The sequence below is a fragment of the Rattus rattus genome, chromosome 9 (assembly GCF_011064425.1).
Source record: "Rattus rattus isolate New Zealand chromosome 9, Rrattus_CSIRO_v1, whole genome shotgun sequence".
Classification (NCBI taxonomy): domain Eukaryota; kingdom Metazoa; phylum Chordata; class Mammalia; order Rodentia; family Muridae; genus Rattus; species Rattus rattus.
Window position 1 is genome coordinate 83,427,684 of NC_046162.1, and position 21,518 is coordinate 83,449,201.

General features: G+C 43.1%; 1 protein-coding gene and 1 non-coding gene across 2 annotated transcripts in view; both read left to right on the forward strand.

The window, feature by feature from the left end:
• Ppm1e (protein phosphatase, Mg2+/Mn2+ dependent 1E) overlaps positions 1 to 21,518 on the forward strand; it is a 136,469-nt gene that overhangs the window by 19,882 nt on the left and 95,069 nt on the right. The gene's annotated exons all lie outside the window — the stretch shown is intronic.
• On the forward strand, positions 19,167 to 19,273 carry LOC116910778. Its single transcript, XR_004389284.1, has one exon. It is a non-coding gene; the product is annotated as a U6 spliceosomal RNA (small nuclear RNA).

Below are 21,518 nucleotides of genomic sequence, written 5' to 3' on the forward strand. Positions count from 1 at the left end.
GTGAGCCACCTCTCTAGCCCTCATTATGTTCTTATAGGAGCAGAGAATGCTACATGTATGGTAGAGGCAGTGCGGTTTATAACTTACAGTAGTCTTGACTCCAGGCTGATGTTTCACAGTATCTTTGGTGCTGTGTGGCTGAGGCATGCACAGTTTGTATGAAGTATGCATGTTTGTGTCATTAGGACCAAGGCTGAGGTGAAATGGCACGATGCAGTATGGAGAAATGCTTCCAGAAAACCTGGAATTCATTGTGCATCTGATTTGGATCCTTGGTCATTTTGTACTCAGAATCATTTTATTGTTGCCATTCCCATTTTGTGTGATGCCCATGTTTAGTTAGGTAACCCCATCAGGAGTTACATCCCGTAGTTTAAGATGCTTTTCTGTAAGCATGGTGAACAGCAAAGTCCAAGAACTACTGCTTCAAGGAGAACATAGGGATCCAATTAATGTCTCATTTACATGATATTTGTTTAGCTAGGCAGCAATGTTATTAGCAGGCTAACATTTAGTGTCTGGCATAAGAAAATACAGGGAAAAAAAGATATTTACTCCTCCTGACAGGGATTGCTATGTAATTCTAGCTGGCCTAATACTCACTTTATATCCCAGACTGGCCTCAAACCCAAAGCACTGTTTCTTGCCTCTATCTCCCAGTACTGGGATACAAGTGTTCATCACTATGTCTAGTTCACAAGGAAATCTTTCTTCTTTTTCATGTGTGGGTATGCATGTAAGTACGTGTGGGTGGGTGTGGGTGCATGACAAGGAGCTATTTCAATGTTTCTAAATGTAACTAGAGATCCATGCTTAATATTTTGAAACTGTCTTTGAAACCATAATTAGTGGTAAGTAATCTTGAATACTGATGATAGAAATAGTATAGAAATGAGTGTATTGGGTGTAAAACACATTGGTTTTAAAATTAAAGATTTTTTTTTTCTTTCTTTTTTTTCGGAGCCGGGGACCGAACCCAGGGCCTTGCGCTTACTAGGCAAGCGCTCTTCCACTGAGCCAAATCCCCAACCCAAAATTAAAGATTTTAAAAGCACTCACTAACTAGGGCACCTGTACATTCTAACATTGCTGTCTGCATAGATTTTATGCATAATTTGCTATAGTAACATTTGTGGATAATATTATATACTTATTTTTTAACTTTATTTACCTGTGTGCTTGTGTCAGCGTGCATGCACTTTGTATGCCTGTGTGTGTATGCTATAGTGTGCCTGTGGAGGTATGAAGAGAACTTGTGTCTTTTCTCTCTATCCCATGATTTGATTTCCAGCACCTGCACAGCAGCTGACAACAGTTTGTCACTCCAGTTCCAGGGGATCAGATGCCCTCCCTCTTCTAAGCTCTGCTGCAAAGACATGGCACACAGCCACCCAGACACATAAAATAAAAAAAGTTAAATCATGTGCCTCATAATAGCATGGTTTTAATGGTTTCAATGGATGTTTACTTATTTATTCGAGACAAGGTCTCTCTAGCCCTGACTATCTTAGAACTCACTATGTAGCCCAGGCTGGCCTCAAACACAAGGGCATTCCTTCCTCAGCCTCCATTGCTGGCACATATCTCCCTATAATGAAAATGTATGAGCTAGTAAATTTAAATGAGTGTGGCAGAATAGTAACTTATCCATTGAGTTACTTTTTGGCAGGAAGGAGGAGGGGAAAGGATTTGCTTGTTTGCTTGTTTGCTTGTTTGCTTGTTTGCTTGTTTGTTTACAGTTCCGGAAGGATTGAGCCCTTGTGGCAGGGAAGACATGACATCAGACGAGAGAGGCGCTGCAGCAGGGACCGGAAGCTGCCTGAGCACACTCTCACCCTCACACAGGGAGAGGGCTCTCTGTTGAATCCTTAAGAAAAACCGATCACTGAGATTTTTACAGGACAGTTTGTTGTTGTTGTTGTTGTTTGGTTTCAGTTTGTTTCCCATCAATTTATTTATTCACATCCCAATCACAGCTCCCATCCCCTTCCAACCCCCCCCCCCACTTCCCCATCTCACCCTCCTCTGATGGAAATAGGACCCACAGCCTGGAGCATGCTAGCCTCAAGCTTCATTTTCACTCAAGAAAAGGCATTTCTGGTAGGCCTGGCCACTCATGCTTGTAATCTCAGCCCTTGGGATGTAGAGATAGGAGGTTCATCCTTGGTTAGCATACTGACTCAGGCCCCCGTGCTGCAGGAGAATGTATCTAAAACAAAACACAAACAAACAAACAAACAAACAAACAAACTTGTCCGGGTGTGTGATGCATACCTTTAATCCCAGCATGCAGGAGTCAGAGGCAAGCAGATTTCTGTGAGTTTGAGACCAGCCTGGTCTACATAGTGAGTTCTAGGCTGGCCAGGGCTACACAGTGAGATCCTGTCTCAAACAAAATGATACTACTTGGACATTAAATGATACTACTTGGACATTAAGTTTTGGTCTAAATTTAATACAAAAGTGGGGAAAAATGAATTTTTGACATAAGTATAAAGAGTACCCTAAATATTTAAATATAAAAACCATGAAAATAAAGGATTTGATTCATACTGAAGTAGCATTTACCAGTTGGGTAGGAGAAGTCAAGTACAGTGTGTGGAGGTCAGAACAAACGCTTTTGAAACAGAATACAAGGCGCTTAAGAACTGAAAGAATGTTCTAGATCCCAGTAGAATTCAAAGTGTTACAGTAGGGCATGAGCTCAGTAAAGGCAGGAAATGTGTTTTGCTCACTATTCAATCAGTGCCTCGGATCCGAAAGATTTATGGTACATGATAACATTTTGTTATCGTTATAAAATCTACATAACGATCCAATATGTATTTTAAATAACATTTTTTTCCCATCTAGGTAAGACTTGTACACATTTCAGGATTTTCTTTTTGAAAGTACAACTAAAAAGAACAGAAAAAAATCCCCCATCGCTAATCTCCAAAAGAGCCAAACCCAGTGGTGCATACCTGCACTCCCAGAGTTTAGGCAGCTGAGGCAGTGGGATTGCCACAGGATGGAGGCAGCCTGGGCTACGGAATGAGTGTTTAATAAGAAAGAAAGAAAAAAACAGGGAGGCAAAAATGGAGTGGCTACAGAAACGGTTCAGTGGCTAGAGCACTGACTGCTCTTCCAGAGGTCCCGAGTTCAGTTCCCAGCAACCACATGGTGGCTCACAACCATTTGTAATGAGATCTGATGCCCTCTTCTGGTGTGCATGAAGACAGCTACAGTGTATTCATATACATAAAATAAATAAATAAATTTTTAAAGAATGCGGGAGGAGGATGGAGAGATGGCTCAGCAGTTAGAGCAGTTGCTGCTCTTCCAGAGGATCTGGGTTTTGTTCCCAGCACCCACAACAGGAGGCTCAGGAGGGTCTGCACCTCCAGCTTCAGGGAACCCAACACTTGCACAATAAGTGCCTTACTGCCTGCTTCTCTCCTGGTTTTGTGATGCTGGAAATCAAACCCAGCGTTAAGGGCTTCCCCAGTAACATCCTTTGCCTCATCCCACATTCATTTGTTTAGCCTATGGTAGAGGTGTGCAAGCTGCAGGACACCTATGGAGGCCAGGGAATAACTTGTGGGAATCCTCTCTCACTGTGCTGTTTCCAGTTTAGAACCCAGACCCCTCAGGCTTGGCAGCAAACCCCCTTACGGCCTGAGCCAACTCATCTGGCCCATCTTCACTGTCCTGATGGTATATTTACAAGTGTGTTATTTGTTGGGCAGTGTGGAGGTCCATTTCCTGAGAACAGACCTCACATGTGTGGCTGCCCCTGCTGTTCTGAATCCTGGAACTCCAGCTTCTGGTCCCCACCGCACACCAGTGCCGGGCCTCAAGGCTGCCTCCCCACGCCTGCCATTGGATTTGATTTAATCCCATTTATATGGTATTTCTCCTGTCACTTGTGCCTTTGATGTTGCTTGAGCTCAAGTCCATAGACTTCTCTGTTTCCTAAGAGTTTTGCAGCTTTAGTGCTGGAGTCCAGGTCCACAGCGCATTTGCGATCATACATCTTGCGTGTGTGCAGGGAGTGGGGACTTATACTGTGCACGTGGATATCTAGTTGTCACAGCAAGATGTGTTAAAGGTCCTTGTCCTTTCTCTCGTCCAATTTTTAAAGAAACAGTTTTAAATTCTTGTTAAAAGGGGTTGGGGTTTAGCTCAGTGGTAGAGCACTTGCCTAGCAAGCACAAGGCCCTGGGTTCGGTCCCCAGCTCCGAAAAAAAGAAAAAAAAAAAAAAAAAAAAAAAAAATTATTGTTAAAAATTTTATTTTATTTTAAGAGTAGGGACAAAGCAGGGCTAGCTGTGAGTAATTCTGCAACTCTGGACAACTTCATTTTGTGAGCCCCTTCCAGTTATTTTCCATAGACTTGAATTTTACAGAATTGTAATTATACTGTATTATATAAATCAGTCCCATATTTTGAAAATTGGAGTTTATTTTTATCTAAAAATTTTGCAATTTTCATCTTTTTACCTAAGCTAGTAATCTTTCATGGGATAATTTTCTTAGATGAATTTCTAGGAAGATCTTTGGAAACACTGAAAGCAACTAGGAGTATATAATTTTGATTTGAGAATTTCAGGAGAGAGAAGGTTTGTACTATTTAATGTAACTGGCAAATGATACTGTCCTTGACTATGACCCAGACAGCATTCAGTATAGTTTTTTGTGTATACTTAATTGTCATAAATTCAATTAGATAAGAAATCCCAGGCTCAGAAAAGTTGAAGCTTTACTCAAAGTCACTAGTAAATGACAAGATGGCAGGGTCTCTTTGTGTAGCCCTGGCTATCCTGGAGCTTGCTTTGTAGGCCAGGCTGGCTTTGAACTCAGAGATCTGCCTGCCTCTCTTCCTGAGTGCTGGGATTAAAGTTGTGCACTACCAATTCTCAGCTCCTAATTTTATTTTATTTTTTAAAAATGAGAGTCTAGAGACTGGAGAGTACCTCAGTTGGTGGATGCTTGCCTAGCATTGATGACTCCCTGGGCTCCCCCACCCCCATCACTGCATAAACTGAGTGTGGTAGTGCACACCTGAGAGCCCAACACTTGGGAGGTTGGAAGCAACAGGATCAGGAGTTCAAGATAACTCCTGCCTACTTGACACATTTTCGGACAATCTAGGGCACATGAGACCCAGGTTTGAAAAGTCTAAAAACTGATTTTTCTCCGAAGATAGAGTAACTTACTACTCTTGGAGTCTGTGGACTAATAATGTATGTGTCATATTCCCATTTGAGTAGCATTCGACATTCCACAGGGTCTACAGAGCACACAACCAATACAGAAATTACTCACTCAGTAACACCATGGGGACGGATGTGGTCGTGTGAGCCCATACTAGCATTGATGTCAAGATTCAGGGCCAGTCTGAGCTACATAGTGAAACCCTGTCTCAAAAAAGAAAATGGAAAATTAATTTGGAATCTTTAATACCTACATGTAAACTAAATTTCTAGATTCTTAAGTGTAGAAATTGTACTATTTTACAAGCCGGTGAGATGGCTCAGTGGATAAAGGAGCTTGCCTCAAAGCCTGCTGTCCTGCCCTGGGCTCCCACAAGTTGTCTTCTGACCTTCATATACATCCTAAGGGATGTCCAGCATCCCACTGAGCACAAATAGATAAAGTAAGTATCCCTTGGAGTGACAGCTCAGAGGTTAAGAGCACTTACTGCTCTTGCAGAGGACCAGGGTTCAATTCCCAGCACTCACATGGCAGCTCACTTCTGTAACTCCAGGGATCCCACATCCTCTAGTGACCTCTGCCAGCACAGCACAGACTATATAGTGAGACCGTGTCTGAAAACCAAATGAAACCAAGATGATTGCTATTATTACAGGGGCCCAACCTTTCTTCCCAGTGTGCACATTTCCTTACAAGCTGAACACAACATTGAGTCTTGATTGAGAAATCTTTAAAATCCTTGAAAAAGAAATTTTACTATTTTAAACAGAATAAATACAACCATATAAATTATAATTTAGATGTCTGATTCATATTCGATGCATTAAGTTAATTGAGTTCAGGTGTTAGTAGGTGTTTCAATTGTAGAATTAATATATGTATTTATGATGATGAAAACTTCATAAGAATAAACCTGAACTTAAAAAAGAAATTGTAATTTTGAAATTTAATGGTTTTTAAAAATAGGTTTTGCTGCATATAGAAATAAGTTTCCTTTTAAACCACGAACATGCCAATTCTCTGTACAAACCCTTGTTCGCATTTCTATTTTTACAGTCTTTAGGGCAGCATTCTCCATGAACCTCCCCTTGATCTTCATCCTAAGAGTTGGACCATCTCCCCCAGATTAATAGTGACAGGGTCATTTGCTTTCCAGACAGAAGGAGCCTGTTCCGCCTTTCATGGTGGCCGCAGCTGCATGTGGAATCGTGAGGCAGGTCAGACTCACTCACTCACTTCTCCCAGTGCGGATGCTTTTGGTCCTTTTCATCTGGTCTTAGTTGATAGGTTTCTTCTCCTAAATGACACTTCAAAGAAGGTTCCATTTGTTTCTGCTCCAATTTCTCACTGCTGTTTCTCTATGTCCTTTGTTAGGCTGAAGTCTCACTCTGCTCCTGACTCTCTCAGCATGTATACAGTGGATAGATGTTGAGCTCTGTTGGATGTTTCCTATATACCTTTTTGGGTCTTGGTATATTCTTGCCCTTTGATCTGTTACTATGGTGAATTGCAGGTTCAGGGATGCAACTCAGACACAGAATGCTTGCCCAGCATGTACGAGGCTTTTGGGTTGAATCTCAGCACTGAAGAGAAAAGTAAAGAATATCGTATTTTCAGTTTGAATTCCTCGAGTAAGCCCCGTTAGTCACGATGATATATTATCCTTTTCTTTTTAAAAAAGATTTATTTATTTATTATATATAAGTACACTGTAGTTGTCTTCAGACACACCGGAAGAGGGCATCAGACCTCACTACAGATGGTTGTAAGCCATTATGTGGTTGCTGGGATTTGAACTCAGGACCTCGGGAAGAGCAGTGAGTGCTCTTAAACTCTGAGCCATCTCTCCAGTATTTTATTTATTTATATATTTTAAAGGGTTTTATGTGCATAGGTGCTTTACTTTCATGTATGGTTGTATGTCCCACGCATGCTCAGTGCCATCAGAGGCCAAAGAGGGCATCAGATTCCTTGAAATGAATGTTCCAGACAGAATCACCATGTGGGGACGTGGGTAGGTGGTCAGTACTTTGAGCTGCAGAGCCACCTCTCCAGCCCCTAAAGGCTTCATTTCATAATTATGTGTGTCTGCGTAGAGTATGTGCCCATGTGCCCATGTGCGCAGGTGTGCTCAGAGTCTGTCGTACAGGACTGTCCTCCCTGCCAAACAACCCCAGCTGTGTCTGCTTTCAAAAGATTATCCTAGCTGGGCCTGCTGACTGGCATCCCCTTGTAGGAGGTTCAGGGAGGGTCATGAGACTCTCACCTGAGCATCCAGCCACTCCAAACTACCTTTTGTATGCAATTCTATCCTAACTGTATGTGGCCCAGGGGGATAGCCTGGGAATATAAGCCAGGGAAGACTAGGGGAGGGTGGTGTCATCTATGCAGCTGTAGGAAATCAATCTTCACTACTGGGTGAACGATTTCCAGCGTGGCCTTTGTGGGAGGGCGAAGACCCAAAATCCTGCAAGGAACCCTTCACCTGTGCTGTGTCAGTAAGCTCATAAAACTCATTGATGCCCTAGGGTGAACTTTGGTGGTGCTGTATCTTGGTTTGTTATTGGGGGCTTATATCGTCTCCCCAAGAGAAGGAATTTTAGCAATTAACCCCTGGAACAGGAGTTACAGGTACTTGTGGCTTGATGTAGGTACTAGGAACTGAACTCAAGTCTTCCGCAATGCTTTAACTGGTGAATCATCTCTCCAGGCCCTATTTGTGTGTGTGTGTGTGTGTGTGTGTGTGTGTGTGTGTGTGTGTGTGAATCTTCATAGCTCAAGGTAGCCTTCACCTTGTTAGGCAGTGGAGGATGACTTCGAACACTGAGTCCTGCTGCTGTCATTTCCCACAAATGCCAGGTGAGTGTTTAAGTCACTGATCTATTGCTATGAGGACACACCATGATCAAGTCAACTCTTAGCCAGGCAGTGGTGGCCCACACCTTTAAACCCAGAACTTGGGAGGCAGAGGTAGGCAGATCTCTTGAGTTCCAGGCCAGCCTGGTCTACAGAGTGAGTTTCAGGACAGCCTGGGCTACACAGAGAAACCCTGTTTTGAAAAACAAACAACTAAAGAACAACAACCACAAACCCCTAAGATTCTGGGGCTGGGAATGCAGCTCAGTTGGTGAGGTGCGTGTTAACACAGATGGAGCTCTGGGCTTAACCTCAGCACTGCGTAACTGGGCATGATGGCATACCTGTAATCCCAGCAGACAGACAGACATGGGGCCTGGGACACCCCAGCACCACCACGACACACCTCTTCTCACAAGGCCATGCCTCCTAACACTTCTCTTACCTGGGACCAAACACTGGGGGCCGGGGGAGGGGGCAATCCGCCACAGCGAGCCTCCTACCAGCTGAGCTGCAGCCCCGCTCTCACATGCTTTTCTTGTTTTAGTCTATCAGGATAGTATGAGTTTTGTTGACTCTCTTCAGTGGATCTTTTCAAAGTGCCAACTTTTGATTGCGTTACTTTTCTATTTGCCTGGTTACAGGTCACTGATTGCAGGGTTTTTTTCATTATCTTATATCTTTGTTTTCACATACAAGCATTATGATTTTATTTGTTCTTTCTTTGGAGGGGGGACTATTGTTTCCAAGGCTAGACTTGAGCTTTTGATCCTTCTGCCTCTACCTCCTGAGTAAGGTTGCAGGTGCACAGCATCACACCTGGTTTCCATGGCACAGGTGATTAAACCCAGGGCTTTGTGCAGTTGAGATGGGTACTCTACACCCCAGCCTGATAGACTGCATTCTAACTATTTTATTTCTTTAGGGAATATCTTTCAATTTTTTAAATGAACTTTTATCTTTCTATGTATGTTTGATGCATGTGTGTATGGTATTTGTGCATGTATATATGTTTATATGTCTGTGAGGACAGCCATGATCATACTTCAGGGCACATGTGGAGGTCTGAGGACATTTTGCAGGAGTCGGGTCTCTTCTTCCACCATAAGTGTTCTGGAACTGAACTCCACCTTCAGACTTGAGGGCAGGTGTCTATATGCACTGAGCTCTCGTGCCTGCTTCCAACATGTGTGCTTTCAACACGTATTTTTCTCTTGGCCACTATGTCCCAGCTCCTGGTTATCATCATTCTATGGTTTCCGTGAGCTTGGTAATTTTAGGTTCTACATGGGAAGTGATTAGTGCAGCCACCCTTCCCACTCAGTACCCACAGAAGAGGAGTTCTAAGGCTCGCCGTGGATGCCAAGGTCCAAGGATGTTCAAGTTGTTCATATAAAGTGGTGTAGAATTTGCAAATACAGGGCTGGCAAGATGGCTCAGGGGATAAAGCACTTGCTACACAAGCCTGATGACCTGAGTTCGGTCCCTGGGACCCATGGCAGAAGGAGAGAACAGACTCTGAAAAGTTGTCCCTTCCTCCACACATGGGCCCTGGCCTGTGCATGTCCCCATACACAAAGAGATGTTTTAAAGAATTTACACACACCCATTTTATCTTCTTAAATACTTTAAGTCATCTTTAAATGACTTTTAATAACAGCGCATGTAGATGTCATAAGTAGCCTGTGTCTGTGGGAGGAAGCTGACAAGAGAATGTCTGATGATGTAAGGTGGTGACATTTGCCTTTCTGTGTAATGTCCTCAGGCTTCATCCCTTTGGCTTCAAATAACAGGATTTGCTTCTTTTCAAAGGCTGGATGCTGTCTGCTGCATATCCTCCATGTTTCTTTGTTCATCCAGTGGACACTTGTCCTCATATTTGGCTTTCATAAATATGCTACAGTCAACATGGGAACTCAAACGTCTACACGAAACGCTGACTTCATTTTCTTTGGCTGTGCACCCAGAAGTGGGATTGCTGGATCAATCATATGATAGTTCTATTTCTAATGTAAAGTCAATTGAGAAATCTCTATACTGTTTTCCATAATGGCTTTGCCAATTTACATTTCCACCAGCCTTACATAAAGATTCTTGCCGTCCACAACCTATACAACACTTATCTCCTACCTTTTACCTGGCTAATGACGTTTGAACACCTTTCCATAGTCCTGCTGGCCATTTGTATGTCTTCCTTAGAAATGTCTACTAAATCCTCTGCCCAGTTTTAATTGGATGGCTTGTTTTGCTGTTGATTTGGATGAGTTTCTTATATATTTTGGGGTGGCCATGGTGATACATGGCAGTAGGCAAATACCAAAGAGGATGAGAGGTAGGATTCCAAATTTGAGTTCAGCATCTGTGTCTAAGCTATATAGTATAATGATTCATGTATGTAGGTATATATGTATGTATGCATGTATGTATGTATGTATGTGTGTGTGTATTGTGAATGAGAATTTCAGAAATGCCACATGCAGCTGTGCATGGGTTCATGGGTTTTTAGTCCACATGATGTTGGCATTTAGGGTACTGTTCTTTCTCTGTTGTGCACAGTCATATGTCTAATAGCACACTTGTCCTGCGCTTCCTAAATCCCAGTAGCACCTCCATCTACTAAAATTTCTAAAGACGAATCTCCCGTTAGGTGAGAATAACTGTTTAGCAGAAACCTGTATGAATTAAGACTACACAGAGGAGTAGAGATAACATCAGTAACCCTGCACTAGTGTGTTCTGTCTCCCTTTCTTCTAGGCTACCAGGACTTAGGGTTAAGTAATACACTAGCAGGTGATGGGATATGCTTTCTGACTTCTTCCTCCTCCTCCTCCTCCCCCTCCTCCTCCTCCCCCTGCTCCTTCTCCTCTTCTTCTTTCTCCTCCTCCTCCTCTTCCTCTTTCTCTTTCTCCTCCTCCTCCTCTTCCTCCTCCTCCTCTTCTCCCTCTCGGTGCATGATCATGTATATACATGTATACATGTAATTAGTATACACACATATTGTGGTCAGAAGTCGACATCAAGATGTCTCATCTTTCTCAATTGCTTATCCAACATATATTTCAAAAAAGGGTTTATCACTAAACGTGGAGCTTGCTGGTTTGCTAGAGTACCTAACCAGCAACCCCCAGGGACCATGTTGTGTCCAGAACGCTGGGGTTACAGATGCGCGCTATGGCGCCCAGCACTTACAGGGGTGCTGGGGGTCCAAACTCAGGTCCTCATGCTTATATAAGCTCTGTACCGACTGAACCATTTCCCCAGCCCTGTTTTGTTTTCTTGTTCACACCAAAACTGCTCCTTTAGCGTGCTTTAGGGAGTTGTATACATGGTCACTCATTATTTTATATAACCATGGAGATGGTGAAGAAAGGATGATGCATTTCAAGTGTGTGAGAGTAACTTTTGTGGGAGGCAGAGGCAGGTAAATCTCTGAGAGTTTGAGGCCAGCCTGGTCTACAGAGCTAGGTCTAGGACAGCCAGGGCTACACAAAGAAACCCTGCCTTGAAAAACCAAACCAAACCAACTAACCAAAAACAAAAACAAAAACAAAAACAAAAAACCCCACATACACACCTGCTCCCCCACCCCAAAAAAAGAAAGAAAACAGAGCCAGAATTGTTCTACAAAGAAACCCTGTCTCGAAAAGCCACAAAAAGATTAGCTTTTCATCTTACGTGTTATGACTCATTAAATTTCATTATTATAATAAAAATGTTAACTCTATCTACTTTCACTGTATCACCATCATTCCTCCTTGGAGGCAAGGTCTTGCTTTGCTGGCCAGGATAGCCTTGACCTCCAAGGCTCCAGGCTCGCTGTGTGTCAGCCTCCAGGAAGCTGGATGGCTGTAAGACCCCAGCACCCAGCCTTTGTCCAAGCTCCGGTTTGATCAGACGTGATCAAGCCCTGGTACAGAAGCTTCTCGCCGTTTTCTTGGTGCTGTTGTTTCGTGGGTTGAGGACGGACCTCTTGCATCCTAAGCACGTCTGTGCCGGTGAACTGTATCCTCAGATCCTTGCCGTCACTCCTTAATGATGCCACTATCTGCACAAAGATAAGCAGACGGTGTGTTTACTGATGGAATTGCTGGGAGATATTCTGAAATCCTGAGCATGCAGCTTCACAGAGTAGCCTTGGAAACCATTCTGTGTCCTTTTCAGTCTTCAGAAAATAAAAACTGAACCTTTAGTATAAAGAAAGCAAGCCTAAAGGTGTGTGATTCCTCACTGACTCCCTTTCCCCCGAGCTTTAGACATGATCTTACTCTGTAGCCCATGGAAGCCTGGAACTCACTGTGTGTCCTAGCTTGGTCTTCAACTCGTGCTGATCCTCTTGTCTCAGCTTAAGCCACAATGTTGGGCTCATATGATTTATTTCGATATGAATCCACACTAGTACTGGTAAACTGTTTTCGTCTTTATAAGACAAGCCTTGGTGTGTCGCCCGTATTGGTCTTAAATGGATGATTTCAGAGCTGTGATTATAGGTGTGCACCATCATGCCTAGCCCTGGTATTGTATTAGTAAGGTTTGGACTGTTATGATAAATTATTATGCTAACCCCCACACATTGTTCTTGTAAAATAAGCTCAATTTCTTAAGCAAGAGGTAGACTGGGGACAGGGGCTGGGACACTTGCTTCTCTTTCAAGGGACTCAAACTCTGTTTGTGGCACCGACATTAGATGGCTCACAATTGCCTGCAACTCCTGCTCCAAGGGGATCTGACGCCTCAACCCTCTCTTTAGGAGCTGGCATTTTTGTGCATACACACAATTAAAAATACTAAAAGCAGGATTCATATGCTCTCACCACTAAGTAACTGTGGGGCAACTCTGTTTAGCTCCCTATGGTTCTATAGACCTAGGCAGCTAAAGTACTGAGAAAGACCATATGTTTTCTGTGTGGAGTTGCTAGCTTTCTGGGTAAAGAACATGCTTCCAACTGTGCATGAGGATAAGGGTGAAGGTCGTTTATCACCAGGTGAGAACTGATTTATTTTTATGAGAAATTACTTTTATTTTTTATTAAATTTTATTTATTTACACTCCAAATGTTGTCCCCACCCCGTCCAAGTCCCCCCCTCCTAGAGTTCTTCACCCCATTCCCCCTCCTCTTTGGCTCTGAGAGGGTCCTCCCCCCCCATCACACACCTACACCCACCTTCCCCCTACCCCCCAGCATTCCCCTTCCCTGGGGCATCGAATCTCTACAGGATTAGGCACATCTTCTCCCACTGAGGCCAGACAAGGCAGTCCTCTGCTACATATGTGCCAGGGGCCACAGACCAGCTTGTGTATGCTCTTTGGTTGGCAACTTAGTCTCTGGATGCTCTGAGAAGTCCAGATTGGTTGATCCTATTGTTTTTCCTATGGGGTTGCAATCTCCTTCAGCTCCTTCAGTCCTTCCCCTAACTTCTCCGTAGGAGTCCCTGATCTCACTCCAGTGGTTGGCTGTAAGTATCTGTATCAGTCAGCTGCTGGTGGAGTCTCTCAGAGGATACCCATGTTAGACTCCTGTCTGCAAGCACAACATGGCATCAGTAATAGTGTCCAGGTTTGGAAAGGATCCCTCCCAAGTTGGCTGGTCACTGAATGTCCTTTCCTTCAGTCTCTGCTCCATTTTTGTCCCTGCATCTCTTAAATGACTTTTAAAAAGCTATTACTGGGGGCTGGAGAGATGGCTCAGCGGTTAAGAGCACTGGTTCCTCTTCCAGAGTTCTGAGTACAATTCACAGCACCCACATAGTGGCTCACAACTGTCAGTATAATGAGATCTGATGCCCTCTTTTAGTGTGTCTGAAGACAGCTACATAAAATCAACAATAAATCTTTTAAAAAAAAAAAAAGCTATTACTGATATTTTCCTTCCTTCCCTCCCCACCTCTCTCCCTTCTTTCCCTCACCCCTCTCTCTTTTCTTCATGAGACACAGTCTCACGTGTCCCATGCTGTCCTCACTTGACTCTCTTGACTCCATTCCTAGTGCCTTGCACTCTTACAGAGATCGTATGTGTCTGCTGTTATTGATATGTTTATTTTGAGATTTTTTAAAAATGGGGTATGAGTGTGTGTGTGTGTGTGTGTGTGTGTGTGTGTGTGTTCGTGAGTTTGTTTGCATCACATGCATGCAGGAGCCCTTGGAGGCCAGGGAGGGGCACTGGATACTCTCGAACGTCAGTTACAACTATCTTCCTAAGTAATGGACTACAGGTTTCAGGCACCAACCATGCTTGGGAATGTGTGCAGTGCTCCCAGCCTTCACCTCTTCAGAATTTCCACTGCATTTCATATCCGCCATATCCGCCAGGAGAAAAAATTGGGAAGAAGGGAGAAGGGAAGGGTAGGAAGTGGGGGTATGCTCAAAAAACATGATACGCGTGTAGAAAAGTCTCTGTTAAACCCAGTACCATATTTTATGGACATATATCAACAGAATGGGGTTTGATATAGTCTTAGGAACCACTATAGTGGAATTGCTATGAGTCAGAGGACTAAGCGTAAGCAGTCTCAAAGATGCTAATCTGCAGGTTTGCCAGCTCTGCTCTGTGCTGCCCTGGGCCGTGAGCTGACTTCTTTAAGCCTCTATTTCCTCATCTCAGAATAAGAAGGTCAGATTACCTCAAGCATTAGGTGATTTCTATGCAAAGCGCCTAATGTGGTGCCTGGCATAGGGCAAGAGCTTCTTACAAACAATCTACATACAACATGTACATACAACATGCTCCAACAATAAGACTAAAGTAAACATGGTACTAACTTAAAATTTACTTCAACTAAGTAATAGAATCAGCTGAAAACTGATAATTAGATTAAAAATAAGCAATAGTTTATTTTATGTGTTTTATGTTGATTAGTATGTGCTTTATGTTAATTAGTAAATGTAAAGATAATTATTTCTGGTGATGTCAGTGATTTAAAGATGATGCTTTGGCCATTTATGTGGACATGCTTGGTCAAAGCAAGATGAATTGTTCATACCAAAGAGGCAGAATTTCTGTTAAATGGGTCAGTTTACCTGGCACCTGCCAGTACAGGAGAGAGGAGGCAGATAGGATTGATGGAGACAGGGCTATTATACTTCATCTAGTTGAACGCTTTAATTTTTTGCAACTTATTTAACATAAAGGACTATCGTTTTAAAGGTGACTAAAATTAACTATACAAATAAGCAGAAATTGCTTTATAAAAAGAAAGCCTAAATGTTACTTTCTCTAGAAAACTCATGGTCCAATTTTATTCTGACCATAGGAAAAAAAGAAAGTTTCGGATACATTAAAAGAAACTCAGCTGTTGGTTTGGGATGTTACAGCTGGAGCCACGCAGGCAGTGAGGACCATCTGCTGATACAGTTGACTTGCTACTACATTGCGTTCTGTTCTCAGAGTGCTGCAGTTACGTTCTAGAACAGTCCTTACAGCACCAGGGATAACACTTCACACCACTGGTTTTCTTCGATTCTTTGGGCTTCTTTTTATTCAGTTAAAAAAATGTTTTTCAGTGCTGGGGATCGAACCCAAGGCTCACACATGCTAGGCAGATGCCCTGTAGCTGCGGAGTTACTGCCCCAGCAAAGTTATTTCTGTTCTCAAAGCCCACCTAAGAAGTTTCCCCGGATGGTATTGGCCACACCCTTGCGTGTCACACCCAGCAAACCTTCAGTGTACTTTACAGGCAGGGTAAGTCAAAAAAGTGTAAGTTGGTCAGCTTTCAGCAGGAATTCTTGGTCCCAAACAGGAAGAGCACAGTTGCTTTGCTGTTGTTTTCAAGTACTTGCTTTCTTTCTTAAATGGCAGATATATGTGTGGGTATGTGCACATGAGTGGAGGCGTCCAAGAAGTACAGATGTTATAAGAGGTTGTGAATCACATGGGTCTTGAGAACCTGGGAGTCATCCCTCCAGCCCTATTGTGTTTTTGTTTTTGTTTTTGTTTTGGGATAGGGTCCATACTGTGTCACAGGCTGTCCTGAAAGTCAATATGAAGCTTAGACTGATTTCAGCTCTTTCAACTTGCAATGATCTTCCTGCCTCAACCACCCAAATAACTGACATTCAACGGTCAGCCACCATGCCAACCTCCTTTTCATGATTTTGATAATGAATTTGTTTGTTGATGATTTATTTTGAGAATATTTTTCACATCTTTGCTAGCATTTTAGGTAACTTATCTTGGTATTTTTTTTCCAAAGTAAATTAGTGCTCTATTGACTTGGAATATTTATAGTTTATAGCTGTATTTATAGTTGATTCACTAGGAGAAAATTGGAAGACTTAAATATCTATAACAATGTAATTGGGAGTCTGCCTTTTAAAATAGAAAATTTAAATTCATCTTTTGCATTATGGTGTTAATAATGGTGATCTTGGTCTGCGTTGTTTTCCATGGTCAAAGTTTATTATTTTCCATGCACTGTGCAATCAGAAGTAAATTGGTAGGAAAAAATGAAGACATTACTAACAGATGTCTTAAAGTGTAGGTATCCATATGACTCAAATGACCCGTTACCCGTTTCTATAAGATGTTATTGATTATTGACCAACAGGCACAAAGTGAATGGGTTTCGGGGTTGGGGATTTAGCTCAGTGGTAGAGTGCTTGCCTAGCAAGCACAAGGCCCTGGGTTAAGTCCCCAGCTCCGAAAAAAAGAAAAAAAAAAAAAAGTGAATGGGTTTCTGCTGCTCCTCTGTCCTGGTTTGTTTTGTGTCTATTTGACATAAGCTAAAGTTGTCTGTGGTCCTAGGTTCTAAAAGAAAGCAAGTTGAGTAAGTCAGGAAGCAGCACTCCACCATGGCCTCTGCCTCAAATCCTGCCTCCAGGTTCCTGCTCCAGCTTCTTGCTTCTGTTTCCCTAACTGAACTCAACCCTCTCCTCTCTGGGTTGCTTTTGGTCATGGTGCTTCACCACAGCAGTAGTGACCCTAACCAAGGCATCCTCTAATGCAGTGGTTCTCAACCTTCCTAAAGCTTCGACCCTTTAATTCAGTTCCTCATGTGGTGAACCCAACCATGAAATTATTTTGTTGTTACTTCATAACTGTTATTTTGCTACTCTTATGAATCATAAAGTAAATATCTGATACGCAAACCCCAAGCAGTTGGGACTCACATATCTAATGGTATAATTTTATTTTTTTCCATTTGCATCCTTACCAATAACTTGGGAGGCTGAGTAAGGAGGGCTGCCATGGGCCAATGGCTAACCTGAGCTATGCAGCGAGCCCTCACATCTAAAAACAAACAAAATACCCCACAAGCTCCTCCAAAACCAAGAAAGATACTAGCATTTTTATCCTTTGTTGTTAAAAGGTAAGGAAACAAAGGCAGGAAAGATGTCTTAGAATTCCATTTCATTTTTGGCTCTCTAAGCTCCCTAAGAAGGGGACTTTATAATGTGGTCTGTTCAAGAACTCTGTGATGGAGCTTGTGGCAAAAGCTGTGCTTGACAGATTCACACTGCGTGGAAGGAAAATGGTGGGGATCGAGCTGTTAGCTCACCTCAGCGTAGACATTTTTTTTCTTATGTTGTTTGTGGGATACATTTTTGTCTTAACTATAAATAGCACACATTGTTTTATTCTGCAGGTTTCCTCTTGTCTCTTTTTAGAAGCAAGCAGTCTATAAATCACGGAAAAAGAAGTGTCTCTTCTCTTGCGTAGCTCAAGGCTTGTTTTTTTGAGACAGGGTGTCTCTGTGCAGCCCTAGCTGTCCTGGGTTATGCAGACCAGGCTGGCCTCAAATCTCAGAGAACCGCCTGCCTCTGCCTCCTGAGTGCTGGAATCAAAGGTGTGCACCTTGTAGCTCAGTGTTAAAGCCCAAAACAATGTTCACCTTAGACCAGCACCATAATTGGTGACTCAGCCAGTAAGAAATGTTATTTTTTAATTTTTTTGATATTCTTTATTTTCCATGCTGAGCAGGCTCCCCATGAACCTCTGAGCTGCTTCTCAAAAGGAAGGCGTCTGAACACGGCTTCTCAAAGGTGTTCATTTGTTTGTCTCCTGTTTAACTCTTTCTCGCCCAAAGAAAATTTGATCTCTTTTATGGCAGGGGCTGATTTTACCTTTTATTTCTTATCTTTCTTTTTACTCTAAATCTTCTGACCCCTGAAGGTTTTCAGATACTCCAAGATAGCTTTTCTTGGCTTGTACAGTGGGGTTTTCAAGCCTCATCCTCCTGAAAACACCTTGGAGTTTGTCTTACCATCATGGAAATTTTATGTGGAGAAAGACCCAACCTAAGATGACTTAGAAGGAGATTACCATCTTTGCAGGAGGATCTTAAGATGTCCTTCTGGATCATTTGCTTTCCGATATCGCCAGATTGTCCCTTATCCCAATGAAAACAGATATAGGAGACTGTACTGTAATTAGCTAATTCTGTCACTCCTGCCAAGACAGTGACGGCTCCTCACTGTGAACACGTTCTGCTGCCAACAGCTCGATTGGAACATTGTGTTTATTTATGAGGGGATCTGAGTGCGAACAATTTGGCTTCAAGATTAAATGAGGGAATAGGTTATATTGATAAACCTGATGTAATATTAGTCTTTTAAAGGAAAATTACAGTCACAAAAAAAGGAGCTCACATGTAAAGTATTGAACATCACAGAAGTGGAAAACTTTCCTTATTTTATGAGAGTTCCTTACTTTCATTCCTCTTGCCTTTGTGAAAGCAGACAGATGTACTGGAGCCAACCTAGCTTGGTGTGACAACAGCAGATTGGAGCACGGTGCAGAGCTAGGCGTACAGATAGGCAGTCCGGGTCAGGGGTATTTAGTACATGCGAGGAACTTTGATGGGCTCTAGTGGGACACAAAGCACATTCATGAGGATATGCATGCATAAACGTCCCTAAGTCATACATCAATAAGGATATGCAGAGCTGAACGTGCTGGTGCACACCTGCAATTCCAGCACTTGGGAGGTAGAACATGACAGTCAGGAGTTGAAGGCCTCCTTAGTTACAATGACCCAGAGTTCAAGGCCAGCCTGAGGCCCTGTCTCAAAACACCAAAAAGAAAACCATATATGTGTGTGTGTGTGTGTGTGTGTGTGTGTGTGTGTGTGTGTGTGTGTATTAGAATGGGGCTAGATCAGTGAATCATGGAAACAGAAGAGTGCTTGCTTTGCAGCACACTTACTAAAATTGGAACAACACAGAGAGACGATTAGTGTGGCCCCTGAGCAAAGAATGACACAGCTCTGAGAAATGTTCCATATTTTTTTGAGTTTCAAATAAAACTTATCTGACATTTTAACTCCGCAGTGTATTTTGCTGATAGGATTTAAAATAATAGATATTTCATCAAAGCCATTGTTAGTTTTTTTTTTTTGAAATGTCATTATCAAGTTCAGTGTTTTTCTCCGGTTTTGTTTTTAATCTAAACCGACTTTTCACATTTTGGATTAAAGTGCTCGAAGGTCTGTAACAGGAAGCAGAATGAGCTGGATGCTGAGCAGGATTTTCAATAACAAGGGAGGGGTAGGAGGGGCCAATCAATGGGCATCGGTTAGAAAATCAGAACTTTGGGGAACAGAGGAAACCCCAAGTCCTGAATGGATCCGAGTTGTTATCATGGGTGTGGCCATGTAAAGGACCGAAGTGGACCTCAGACCCGTGGTAAAGCCTAACCCTTGGGTGAGGCTTAGTGATGGTAAAACCTTCTAGAGTGCACATGTGGATGTTGATAGTGTGGTGGGCCGAAAATGTCCACTGTGGCTTTCTTCTTCAGGGTGTTTTTCACTTGAACACTGCTCCCTTACAGAAACTGCTCCTGCTGATATTAGCTAGACCCACCTTTTTGGTCAGCTGTATACCATGAACCCCACCTCCTTGGTCAGCTGTATACCATGAACCCCGCCTCCTTGGTCAGCTGTATACCATGAACCCCGCCTCCTTGGTCAGCTGTATACCATGAACCCCGCCTCCTTGGTCAGCTGTATACCATGAACCCCGCCTCCTTTGGTCAGCTGTATACCATGAACCCCGCCTCCTTGGTCAGCTGTATACCATGAACCCCGCCTCCTTGGTCAGCTGTATACCATGAACCCTGCCTCCTTGGTCAGCTGTATACCATGAACCCCGCCTCCTTGGTCAGCTGTATACCATGAACCCCGCCTCCTTGGTCAGCTGTATACCATGAACCCTGCCTCCTTGGTCAGCTGTATACCATGAACCCCGCCTCCTTGGTCAGCTGTATATCATGTATACCATGAACCCCATCTCCTTGGTCAGCTGTATACCATGAACACTCAGATCTTCCTGGATCCTGCAGCTTTTCCAGGAGCCTAGACCTCCTGATCCCAGTTTTTCTAGGTCCATGTGTCTGGACCTGTCATTTCTGTACTCGATCCCCACCTCATCAGGTCAGTGTATGGCGCCCACCGTGTAATGCTGCAGCGGAGAGTGGAAGCCTGTGTGGAAGCTTGTGGGCTGTTCCCGCCTGGAGTCCCAATTACTAGAGACGCTCCATTTGCTCATTGGAATGCAGGAGTTTGAGGCTACCCTGGGCAACATCCCAAGAACTCATCTCAAAAATAAAATCAGATATAAAACTTAAGTTGACTCTACAAAAGGAGTATCATTCTAATGAGGAAAGAAGGTGGGGTGCGATCGTGAAGCTCTCCCTTAGAGGTAAGTTAGACATGGCTGCTTGCATCACTGACCGATTTTGTGTAAGGATAAAGGAGAGTATAAGGTTAACTTGTATTGGAATATATAATAATTATTGAAGTGATAAGGGTTTGAGTAGTACTTTCATGTGCGTACTTGAGTCCCATTGCATTCATGCCCCTGTATGATTTCCTTTGGAAAGACTGGGATTTGAAGGTGTTGCCCCTTAACAAGCAGTGTAACCTGGACCCATCCCTAGTATTACTGACTTCTCAGTCGCATGCGTCATGCACTACAGCCAGTGAGTTGTTTTCAAGGCTGCTGCACGGGTCGGTGCTGCCTCGTTCTGGAGACGGCCGTCATCCAGGTGAGCTCTTCTCAGTTCTTTCTGCAGACAGCCAGCAGAAAATAGCACATGGCGGCCACAAGGCACTACAACTCGAAATTGTCGCCGTTGCACAGAACATCCAGTGTGTGAACCTATGAGAATAGCTCCCCTTCTCTCTCTCTCTTGAGAAGATGGTGTCTTGCTATGTAACCTAGGCTGTGCCCCACATGCCTGGCTTTACGGTGTGAGTTTATTCTAAGACGATGTCCATTCATAAGAACAGAGGCAGGACTGGCTTGACCCACACTCTGAAATTCCATAGTCACACATTAATGGTAAACCTGTAAGTTGCGTAGACCTGTGTGGTACAGGTTATTTTAAGAAAGAAATTTACAGGACTCATAAAACATAGTAATTTTCTAGCCTCTCATGCAGTTCCTGCAGGATAAAAGCTGACCAGTGGACTCATAAGTAAGCCAGTTAAAACCTTCCCTTTAACTCTAGAATTCTCAGTTGGAAAATAAAAGC